The sequence below is a fragment of the Erithacus rubecula genome, assembly GCF_903797595.1.
Source record: "Erithacus rubecula genome assembly, chromosome: 16".
In the NCBI taxonomy this organism is placed as follows: Eukaryota; Metazoa; Chordata; class Aves; order Passeriformes; family Muscicapidae; genus Erithacus; species Erithacus rubecula.
In genome coordinates, this window is record NC_136668.1 from 8,020,989 (window position 1) to 8,033,051 (window position 12,063).

At 40.3% G+C, this 12,063-nt stretch overlaps 2 protein-coding genes across 3 annotated transcripts in view; one reads left to right on the top strand and one right to left on the bottom strand.

The window, feature by feature from the left end:
- FNIP1 (folliculin interacting protein 1) overlaps positions 1–7,649 on the top strand; it is a 419,816-nt gene extending 412,167 nt beyond the window's left edge. For both annotated transcript variants that reach the window (XM_079319628.1, XM_079319630.1), the window contains one exon: positions 7,640–7,649. The gene's annotated coding sequence lies outside the window, so the exon portion shown is untranslated. The remainder of the gene's footprint in view (positions 1–7,639) is intronic.
- The window catches only part of FSTL4 (follistatin like 4), a 196,522-nt gene that overhangs the window by 155,237 nt on the left and 29,222 nt on the right, over positions 1–12,063 (bottom strand). The window lies entirely within an intron of this gene.

Consider the following 12,063-nt stretch of genomic DNA (forward strand, 5'->3'; position numbering starts at 1 on the left):
TTTAAGAAAACAGACTTAACCTTCCAGCCTTGTGCATAAACATCTCATCAAAATTCAGTGCTTAATAGTAGCTGGGTTCTTGGCACAGTGACGAGATTGGAAATCATTATCTAAAGCATTACATGTGGATTGCTTCTTTCATCCTGAACTATTCTGGTGCCCAGACTTTGTGGTTTTTTCCATATTGAAGCAAGAGAAAAACATTAATGATCAGAAGTAAACAGAAACACTGTCCTTGCCAGCTGAAAGAGCAAGTCTCCATACCACATGTTCTACTAATGCTGTAAGACTCAGCTGTCTCTAAAATGTGGTTTTTTTGCTTTCCAAATCCACTCTGCCCAGTGACAAGTGGATGGCAGATGTCACATAACTGCTGGATCCTGACACTGCAAAGCAAAGGGGACAAATGAAGCCTTCTGCAGAAGGTGTGCAGAGTTTCCCTGCTGGTTTTCTGGGAGAGACTCCCAAGGCTGAGCCATCCCCATTCCCAAGGCTCAGTGCACAGACAGACCTCCTGCAGCACAGGCTCCACTGGTCAGGTCCATGTCAGCAGCCTTGGTGCAAAGGAAGCACTAAGAGTGAGACCACAGGACTGTCTTAAACTCCAGAATGCAAAAAGTGACACAAAATAAACCTAACATACTGATAATTCATTTTGGAAAGTCTTTACGAAATAAATGATTGCTGGTTTTTTTTTCTTGAAAATAGTTACATGAAGAGACAGCATTATTAATGTTTATAATGCCTTAAACAGACCCTAAAAGTTTCCTGTCTTCAATTTAACTCAGCCTCTAATAATAATGAAAATCTATGAAAATGACAGTTGAGCCAATGTAGGCTTAAATGCCTGTTCAAGATACAATTTCCTTGATGTTGCAGAGATACTCTTCACATCAAACCAAGCTATGAAAAAACCCACAGGCTACCCCTTGAAGTGCTCCAGAACTTACCAAGTATTTGAATACTTTTCAAAACACACTTGGCACTTTTCTCTGAATATAATTAATACCTTTTTCTTTCAATTATACAAATGGATAAACATATTGAAATATAAAAACAGTCTTTGAATGGGTTGTCCTTTTCAAAACTTTACTCTCTTTGCTCTGTTCCTCTGTCCTATCTTGTCACCTCAACCATGTGTTCCTGTAGGTGGGACTTTTCTCTAGGCTCATTGCAGGATTTATTGCAGCATGAGCACCTCTTCCATCCCAGACTGGTCCTGGAGACTCCTGGTCCCACCATGCCTTAGGTCCAGTTTCCAGCAGAGATGGGTAATGCAGGTCCTCCTATCACAGGTTCATCTGCTCATCTCAGCTCATCTGATGCTCCTGCTCTTCATGTGTTGAAAGCTGCCTGTAAAGCTTTTTACTGTGCTTGCATGTCTCCTTTATTAATTCTCACAATTTTGATGCAGTTAGATTTCAAAAAGTTCTTCACAGCCCTATTGCAAGGTTCACAGCAGCAATAATCTGTATATCCCCTGAAAGGTTTCTACATAAACACAGCCCTCAAATGCTAATGGGTATGGATGCTCCTCATTCCTGGCAGACCCTGGTATTACTTCAGCAGTTGAACTGAAGACTTACAGAGCAAAATAGAAAACAGGTGACAAGATGAAAGAAAATGGCACCAAGTTGCATCAGGAGAAGTTCAGACTAAGTGTCAGAAATAATTTCTTCATGGAAAAGCTTAACAAGAATTGAAAGAGATTGCACAGGGAAATGGTAGTCACCATCTCCAGAAATGTTCAGAAACGTGGATATGGCACCTGGGGACATAACTGAGTGGTGACCATGGTGGTGGTGCTGGGTTGGTGGTAGGACTTGATGATCTTAAAGGTCTTTCCAACCTTCACAATCCTATGTAATTCTATGAAAGTGATATAAACTTTTCCACAACAATTAATTAGCAGCATTGTGATTTACTGTCCCATTATCCCCCTGAACAAATGCAGCAGATACATCCTGAAGGAGTCCTTTAAGCCACACAAGGCAGAGTCTGGCTTTGTTGCAGGGATTTTGGCAACCTGCAGTCCCAGGCCAGTAAGCTGAAGTTGCTCACAGGCTGCCTGAGCTGCAGCTCTGTGCCAGCACCATATGCACCTCAGCCAGAGTTCCTGCTCTTTCATCTACTTTTCCCTTTCAAGGACATTGATTTTTATGCTAAACCAATGTGTAGATTAAGCCCCCAGCTCACCACCAAGCTCAGGTACCCCTAGGGCAGCTCAAACAGGATTTTTCTTCTCACCAGAGGAACCCACACTCTGGGCATGTTACTCATCACCACCACATTTCCTTCAATGCACACCCAGACCTTCTGCACATGTTGCAGCTTGCTTTATCATACCTTTAATCTGTGCTTGACTCTGTTACTGCCCTAGAAAATGTCTGTGTGCCAGCTTCTCTATTTACCTGGAGAGCTGGTGCCATTTCTCATGGAGAAGGAAGGGACTCTATGCATCAGCAAAGAGAATAAATGATACACTTTCAAGCCTGAAAAAATTCCTTCCAGCTCTTTGAATGCAAATTTAATTGCCATTTCTTCTGTGATTTTCTATTTTGAGTTTATAGTTAGATCCTCCAGGCCTATGAGGAATGATGCTATGTAGTTACCTAGTAAAAATGTTGGAATTCATGTTCCGAAGTTGTTTCATTAGTTTATTTCATGCTCTCCAAATGATCAAAGCCGATCTAAATTTTTCATTAAGAGGAAAATTGCACCTTTTGCATGGTAGAACAACTGGGTTAATTGCCAACATTAATATTATATTTGTTTCTTAAGAAGCCACCAAGAATTTCCATCATAACTTAATAAATATGAATCAAGGCATCGTCAATCCAGAAAGCAAGGAAAGCTGGATCCTTCCTTCAAGCATTTATACACATCAACAGCAGTTTGGACCTGCTATTTCAGTTTTATATTTTGGGATGATCAACCACCTACCTCCAGTAGCTCATTTTTGCACAGAATGGGAAACCTTAGAGCACTGCAAATATGGAAGTTTTTATTGGTAAGAGGCTTTTATCCAATTTTCCACATTCAGCTTGATTTTAAGGAAAAGAAACTACATCTTCCTTTACAGATAAAAATATGTGGCATATCTTGAAGCCTTTAATGAACCCTGAATATCTTCCTAGAATTTTCCTTAGTAGTTCAGTAGCCTGTGGGTCATCACATTGATGGCCAGATTAGAAAATACACTACAGGAATCATCAGGTGAAGTTTCACAGACTGGATTTAAGCACAGAACTCTAAACAAACCTTTTACTACAAACATACTGAATTTGAAATCCAGCCTTGGTGAGGTGATGTCCACAGATGCTTCCTGGCAAGTCAAATGGAAGATAAGGGTAGGGAAGAGAAGGATGCTTTGGCTCCACAAAACCCATAGTTTCAAGCTCAGGTGGTTGGTACCAGTCAAAATTGCTGAGGGGTCTTTAACCTGTGGAGTTTTAATCTGAACCTGAATCAGCTCCAGCAGAGGGAAGGGAGCATCAGACAATGTTGTGATATCACCCATTTATTGTGAATCAACAGCATCAAAATAATGCAGCAACCCCACTCCTATAGACAATCCCCTTCTTCCTTGGGCAGAAGTGACACATGACATCTAAAAAGGGAACTTTAATGAACAGAAGTGAACTTCTAATGAAGGCAGTATTGATCAAATGTCACGAGCAAGGGCTATGCTCCCAACTCATTTAAATACACTTGGAGAGAGAAACAAGTAGTTGTGCTTCTCAGCTTCCCCAGGGGTGTGGCACATCTTTCTCAGCCCAGGTCCCAGGGAATGGCAGGAGGGGAGTGCAGAAACGGGAATTAATTGCTAGGCACAAGATCTATCTGTGCTGCAGAGCAGGTGAGACTGCACAGGACAGTGTGCCTGCACACACACCAATGCCATCCCAGCAGCATCCTGCACACTTTGTCTGAAACAAGAGAAAGAATGGAAAGGATGAGCACGGCTCCCACAGAAGAAGTAGAAATAATGGGAAAAGGATGATAAAACCATGGGACTGCAGCAATTTTGCACTGTGTTATTCAAAGCTCCATTAACACCATTACAGATGAGGATGTGCAGTAAGGGATTTTCATGCACTTCTACCACAAAGTACACTTCAAGAGACAAGGCTTTCAATGGCTTCTAGTTTCATCTGTCTGTGCAGTTGGTTTTTCCAACCCCAACTCCTTTCAAGCTTGTTTTATGGACAAAGTCCTCCAAAAGCACAGTCAGTACCTGCCAGCTTGGTACACTGATGGTTCTGACACTTCTCCCATGAAACCTAACTCACAGCATCTATTTTCTATGTATTAAGGAATTTTGACATTTTTGGTGAACACAGCTCTGTAGATGGCATATGAGCTTCCTATTAATTGGGCACTGGTCTGGCTGGAAAAGCAGCAAGGCAATTTAAGCTTTGTTCCCACTGTGAAAGGCAGAGGTGTTTGGGAAAGTGCCTATGGAGCTTCTCTGTGGCGATTCCACAAAGCCACAGGACAACAGCTTGGGAAATGGGAAACTGGAATCTGAGCAAGGCTGACTTGATCACCCTCAAAAAATAAATACAGGACACAATAAAGGAGGAGGGATTTACACAGAGGCAGAGTAGTTTTGCATGGGGATACAAGTAGCAAACTCTACTGCAGCAAGGCAGAAGACTCCGGGCTTCATCAGCTATTCCAAATATCCCCTCTAGCAGAAACTGCATCACAAGATGAGGTTTCCTTGCTTGGCACAGGATCCTTATTTCTGGATCAAGCAATTCCAAAACAAAACAGAAGAACTGAGAAGAATCATATTTGCAAATACTGGATCAATTAAAATGTATTTTTATGTTTTTACAGAATATATAAAAAGGAGAAAAGAAGCAATCATCAGAAAAAGATTTACTACCATCACAACCATAACTGTTTGACATCTGTGACAATGCACTCATCCTTCTTATGCAAGCTGTATTTTCCTTTTATGGAGATGTGGGTATTAACCAGGTTTCCTTATGGAAAACATTCTTTATTTGCAATGTTTTACCTGAAAAGAAGAAGGACAACAGCCCTGAATAGTCACTGGGCAAAGTACTATGGCATGTGGACATTCTTGAATCAGTTTGAAGGCATTCACAGAGATACTGAAACATTTATGCAAAGGACATAGTTATAAATGCATTTTGGAGTCTTAACTATGTAGTCTGCCAATGTATTCATTTTCTGTTTTCATTGCAATGTGTTGCTTACAACACTCCTTCATTCAGTTTAATTAAATGTCTCCCATCATATTTACTCCAATCACACTTTATTTAGAGATCAGTAAATAAATGGTGAGATTTTTTTTATTGATGATGATGTTTGGTTTCATTGTAATCTCATTATAGGATGTATTTTACAGCCTTCTGTCTCACAAATGATTGAACATAACTGCTGCAATATTACAGACCAAGTAAAATTAACATCCCCTTTTACTTCTGGTCTTTTTTATTAACCATCATGTTATAAAGTTATAATCAACCCACTGTACAAGCACAAAACTTCACCTGACTCTAATCACATGTTTTGTGTTAATAGAAAAAAAACCCTTAAAAATTACCTTTATCAAGAGCACAACTTGGTGTGCAGTCTCACAAGGGACAATGTCTCACCAGGTGTGTTTTAAAGCCCCCTTTGTTCCTACACACAGGGACTGCAGTGACTGACAGATGTGCTCATTTCATGTTGCTATTGGTTTCCAAAGTCATTATTTAAATTTTCAGCAACATCCTGAGTCCTTCCTTGAGACATGTGGATGCACAAAGGAGTTTAAAGTCATTGATTTCAAATTCTCTTGATGTAAAAGTAAAGCAAGAGGCATAACAGGAGTTCCTCTGCTTTAAATAATTGAATTGCTTCACATATTGTACGTGCTCCTAAGTTTCTGACTTTGACAAGATTTGAAATGGTTTTTCTAGAGGGATGAATGATCTCCATGTGGAGCCACAGAAATGTGCTCATTGGAATCAAGTTTGGTGATTACACTGCCCCACTGAAAAGTAAGAAATGCATCTTAAACACTCCCATCTCCAAGGAAAAGCATAGATTTGGGATTTAGAATTGATGTTACAGTTAAATCACAGAATCATTTATGTTGGAAGAGATCTCCAGGATCATTAAGCCCAAATTCTGGGTTCTTACAAAAGAAACCCCTGGCTTCCACATGGCTGAACAAAGTCAGGGATGCTTTAGCAGACTGCACAATAGCATTAATTAGTAGAGGTTAAACATTTGAGGAAAGAGAATGTGTTAGCCAGTTCAGCTGCAGGTGTCAATTGATTCTATTAATTAAGTTTACCTTTGTAAAATAATTAAGTTTTAAAAGTTTGCAAAAACACTCCATTTTACTCACATCTTTGTGAAAAGATCATTAAGATTTAAGACACCACAATTTGAGGCTGCAGTAAAGGAAACAGCTTTAAGATGTCTTTTAAACATGAGCAAGAAATGATGAGAGGTCATATGCTCAAATTATATTATATTATATGCTTGTATTGCTCAAATTATTTACAAGTTTCTCTTTGTCACTCTTTCTGCTTGTACTGTACTGTTTCTAGGCAAGAACAGGGAGAAACTTCACACTGAACTTGAATTCTTTAAGACTCTCTGGAGTATCCTTATTCCCAAGTAACCTTGCTTTGCCTGCTCCCCCATTATTATCCCCTCTCTTGCCTCTGGAAACAGCAAAGCATCATCTCAGGAAAAACTCATAATACTCTTAAAACATCCTGTGAAAGGATTTGATTTAAGAGCCTTATGCACTGATCAAATTTAAATATGCTTGGCTGGCCAGAAGTAAATTATTTTTGGAAAATTATAAGCCTACCATGGTCATTCTCTGCTAGGAATTAGAGCATTTTCCAAGACACTTCTACACTTGCCTGGTCCCATACTGCCAAAAAGCTGCTACCTCTACAACTCTTCAGTTTGATATCCCAGCCAAGTATAGAAATTGCACCATCTCCAAGTACCCCCTTTCCCTTCCCATTCTCACACTATTTACCTCTTTCTCTCCTCCTCTGCATCTCCTCTCTAGTAAAGTTTCTGAAAATGAGGAGCAACAACCAGGCAGCTACATGGGTGAATTTAAGTCTTTACTTATTTTAAATTTAAATGTTCTAGTTTTGCCTTTACTGGGCTTTACTCTAACAGAAAAGTCCAAGATCAGTTTTTGTCACAACAGCAAATAGCCTTATAGTTTGAAAATCCACACTGGGATAAGCTGTCCTTATCAGATAAAACACACTCTCATAGTGACTTTTGACTGTCTCTACCACTTATCTTAAAATCCAACTGAGAAAGCATTTTCTTCATATGCAAAAATTTCAATCACCAGGACCAGAGACCTCTGCAAATGTGTGGTCAGAGCTGCTGGCTGGACAGTGGGACCTGCTCTCAGGGGTTTAGAAGGGAATTCAGACAACCCTTCAGTGAAAGTATCAGTGCAGAGCTGCTATTGCATTTCATACTGAAAATATCATTCATATAAATCACTTTATCAAGTGATTTTTCTGAGTTAGTATAGTTATTCCCAAACTGATTGCACAAGACAATACTTTGCCATGTCAGTACTTTGCACATATTGTCAGATCATTTTTCAAACTGATAATGGGAAAAGCTTCTCCTTATTTTCCCTGCAAGAGAACCATCCCAGAACATCACTAGGGAAGGCCATGCAAAACCCCCCAAGAAGGATGCAGAGAGAGCTGGAGATGCAGATAATTATACCAACATTTGCAGCAGCAACTAATCCCACAAAATCCTCTGAGAGAACAGGAAGATTTTTCACTCTCTAAAATGTGATAATGAAAAAACAGTTCCCAGATGCTCCACCAGATGAAATCATCTTGTTTCAAAGTTTATAATCAAATATGTTAAATGCATCGGTCCACTTTCAAGATTAGTGATAATGATATTAAATTTTTAATAGAGCCCTTCATCCATGGGGATCTGATGTGAGCTTACACAAGCACCAGGACTGCTGCAGTTACCTGTGGCTTGAGATGCAGCAGCTGTTTAACATCACTGCATGTGCTGGAAACAACTGGAGAGCAGAGCTGAAGAGATACACAGGTGAACAGACTGAATGTTACCACTACAGGTCGTATTGCTAATTCCCAAAAAAACTGTAGAAAAGGGCATGTCTGAACACTATGATGGAGGTACAAAAGTGGGAGATGCATTGTAGTTATTCAGTTCTGCATTCTTTACTTCATTCTTTTTTATAAAGATAAGCTCAAGCCACAGAAATTGTTGAAGAGCTTTGACTTTCCTTAGACACCTGCAAGTCTTCATACACTTTCCAAATAAATATTCCTAGAAAAATAAGTGCAGCTTCTGTTAACATTCTGGGCTGAAGGCTTAGCATGGCACACAGCCATTCTCCTCATCACACAATTTGAGACCAAACTAATCAATAAGAGGTTCTTAATGCCAATGAATTCAAACCAGCAGTTTGTTTTTAAAATGAAGTTACTGAAACAGAACTAAATATTGCCTAAATCAAATTAGCTGCAGTAGCAATAAATAATTAAAGTAATAAACTAGTTCATAAATGGAGAACATAATTTAATTAATTTTACCACCATGTACAGCAACATCAATACTGCAGCAAGATGGAGGGCAGGGAGCTAAGGCAGTTTTTCATCCACACACAAGCAGCACAATAGCAAAATTATTTTTTTATATATAAAAATCAAATCCAAACAGTAATAGAGTACTTTGGAAGAATAAGTAGTTGTTGAGAAGCAGATAAGTGGCTCAAGCAGGGAGGCACTGTGTATGTGAAATACATTTTGCAAGGCTGAAGGAGAGATAAGAAGGACAGAGCAGGATGAGTTATTTGTAGTAAAATCTTCACTAGCTCTAGATAAAGCACTGTGCTCATGATCTATTCCTCCTCATGCCACCACGTGCCCTTTTCTGTGTTCCCCATGACCATGGACAAATCTGTAAATGCTTCAGTCTTCTCTCACCTCCTACAGATAAGCAGCCAGGAGCAAAATCCAGGACACTCAGTACTGGAAATGGGAACTGGTGGGTTGCTGCAATGCCTTCCTGGTTCAAGCATTACTGCATCTACACTAAATGCATGCACAGGTTCCTGCACTCCCAGGATTTGGGTCCCCTGGTTTAACTGAATGGAGGATCACAGATGGCCATGAAATAAAGATGTTTTTTTCTGTCTGAATCTCCTATTAGAAAAAGGCAAATGTGAATATCCATATTCTTTCATGACTCTGGATCAGATGTACACACATCTGCTTTTCCTTTACTAAAGCAAAACCTTTCAGGATGAGTAAGATCTGTTGAAATAATGAAATACAAAACTCAAGAGATTTTGCAAGTGTCAGCTACAGAGTATTGCTCCAGTACTACAGTATTAACAAAGCCTCACTCTATTCAAAGAAAGTAGTTACAAAATACCAGAATAACACTTAGTTACTTCACACTGTGGAAATGTTTATTTGTCTTTAAGGGAGGTAAGTGCAGCCCTTGCAATCTCATCTTTCTCTCAATGGAAAGCACTGCCTTCTCCAGGGAGAGCTCTGTATTTGCAGAGCTGTGCATTACAGAGTCATTGGAGGCTGGTCCACACCACAGAAACATCTAACCAAAATAATTCAGCACAGCTAAAGAGAGCAGTCATACCCTCTCTGACAGCAGAGCTCTCCTCTAAAGATAATTCAGCTCCAGCATCCTTAGTGCTACTTGTTCAAGGTAGGGAGGGTTTATTGAAGGGGCACAGTGATGTCTGACAGACAGAGGGGTGCTGGTCTGGGATGTGGTGGCTGGGATGTCAAATTTTGTCACTTTTTCTTTCCCTTTAAGCTTGTCCTTGCTTCAAGAAAAGCTCTGAACACAGACACCACAAAGATTCTCTTTCAAACCATGCTCAAGCAGTAGCACAAACCAGCATTTCATCTTTATTCACTGCACACAGCCCTGTCCCTCTCTGTGCTCTGTATGATCTCTGCAGCCATCAACAGCACAGGAGACCAAGCAGCTAAAGGCCAAATTTGCAAACACAGCCAAGCACACAGCTCCCACTGCTGCCTCCAGAGACACGGAGTGAGCAGCACAGGCTGAGGGGAGTGAAGGCAGCTCAGCAAGCACACCTGCCCCACAGCCATGCCATGGGAAGGAGGCCATGGCCTCCAGGGAAATTTGGGGCAGAAGAACAGTTTTCCATGCAGAAGTGAGGCCAGCAATACCCTCTGTACCAGAGCACACAGCAAGCTTTCAACATTGAAAGAATGTCAATATCTGTCATGGCATGCCATGCTAAAGTGACCTGTGTTTCCCTTTAGAGTGAACCTAAGGATGTCAAGTTTTTTCTTTTAAGTTCTTCAACAGGAAAATCACTAGTTCCAAATATGCACACAGGAAAAGCACTGGGAAGCACCAGCAGCTGTCTGGCAAATAATTTTTGCAAAAAGCAAATCCATCTCCTAGAATCCTGGAACTCACTGTCTTACCTCCATGAATAACTAAGTAATCAGGTTTTAGGTTGGTAAAGCAGAATTGACCTGGGGCTTTTGCCTTCTCAAGCACTTGCTTCCCTTGTATTCCACTCATTTCCCTCTCACCCTTTCTAATTGTTAAAGGATAGAAAGGGATGCTGCTGAGGAATATTCAAACCTCACACATCAATATCAGGCAAGTTCTGACCCAGCTATCACAGTGGGCTCAACCCTCAGTAATTTTAGCAGCTTTCTGTACCTGGCTCTACCACTGATCCACAAAGTGCCATCAACTGAACCTGGGCAGAAAGCAAAGCACATTGCTGGCACACATACAGAGATTTATTTTAAAGAGACCAATACACTTCAACCACCCCACGCAACATTTCTAAGTTTATACAGTGTTATCCCCATTTCACACATGAGAAAGGTTACTTGCTATGATTAAGATAACACAGTGACTTTCAGGGTAAAAACCCAACAGTCAATTAAATTCAATATAAAATGCTGAAATCCATCTGAGAACATACATATAGCCCACATAAATATACGAAGAATTCCTGTTATTTTCAAAATTATGTGACTAGGAGTTAAATTATTACTGCATCCAAGTCACTCAGGTATTAGACTCAAGATAGTCAAGATACATCTTAGGGTGTCTAAACCCATGAAGACCAAACAACAGGCACACAAACCTAGTAAATCCATACACTCAGCACAAGCAGGGCTGATGCAGGATAAAGTATCCCAGAGGAGCCAGCATCTCCCTGTTGCTCTTCCCTATGCTGTGCCTGCTTTTCCACTTACAGCTTGTGTTTAGGTTGATTGATATTACCTTTCCTTTACACCTCCCTCACTGAAATCACAACAAAGGCAGAAAATAGCAACTGAATGAGGTTTACATACAAAGAAACCACTGAGACTAACTAAACTCCAGGAATCAATAGGAATATTTATAGTTACTCTCATAAAATTTCTTCTTTGCTTCTGCTGCTGGAAGTACCAGAATAGATGGAGCCCCTTGGGCACCCAGAGAGTCCAGCTCACAGTGTTTTGGTTTGCTTCCTCAAAAGCTTTAGTTAGACATGACATGTCAGGGATGGGGTCTTGGTTCATGGCCTTCAGTGATCAGCCACTTTGCTGTGCTTCTAATCTTAAAAACAAAATACAAACAACAGCAAGAGACAGCAGCAGAAGCTCCCTCCTGTGCATTTTCCTTCTCCAGGTGATACACTAAAAACATTCTTCATATTAGTCTCACCTAGAGAGGAAAGCTTTCCTCCTGCCATGTGAAAAACCTTCACTTTTTCAGACAAATAATTATACAATTACACAAATAACTGTGGGACTGCATATCTCACTAATACCAGCCCATCTCACTCAGAGGTTCACATCTTTCTTGCCAACTAAGAGACAGCAATTACAGGAGGAAATGCTAGAAGCTGCACTCCAGTGTTGCAGGATATTCTGCTACTGAAGTTTCTTACCTTTTTTCCTATGTAAGCACACAATTTTAATTATTTAGAGCTCAGAGCCAATAGAGTTGGATCAGCAACAATGACAGACTGCCACTGTCAGG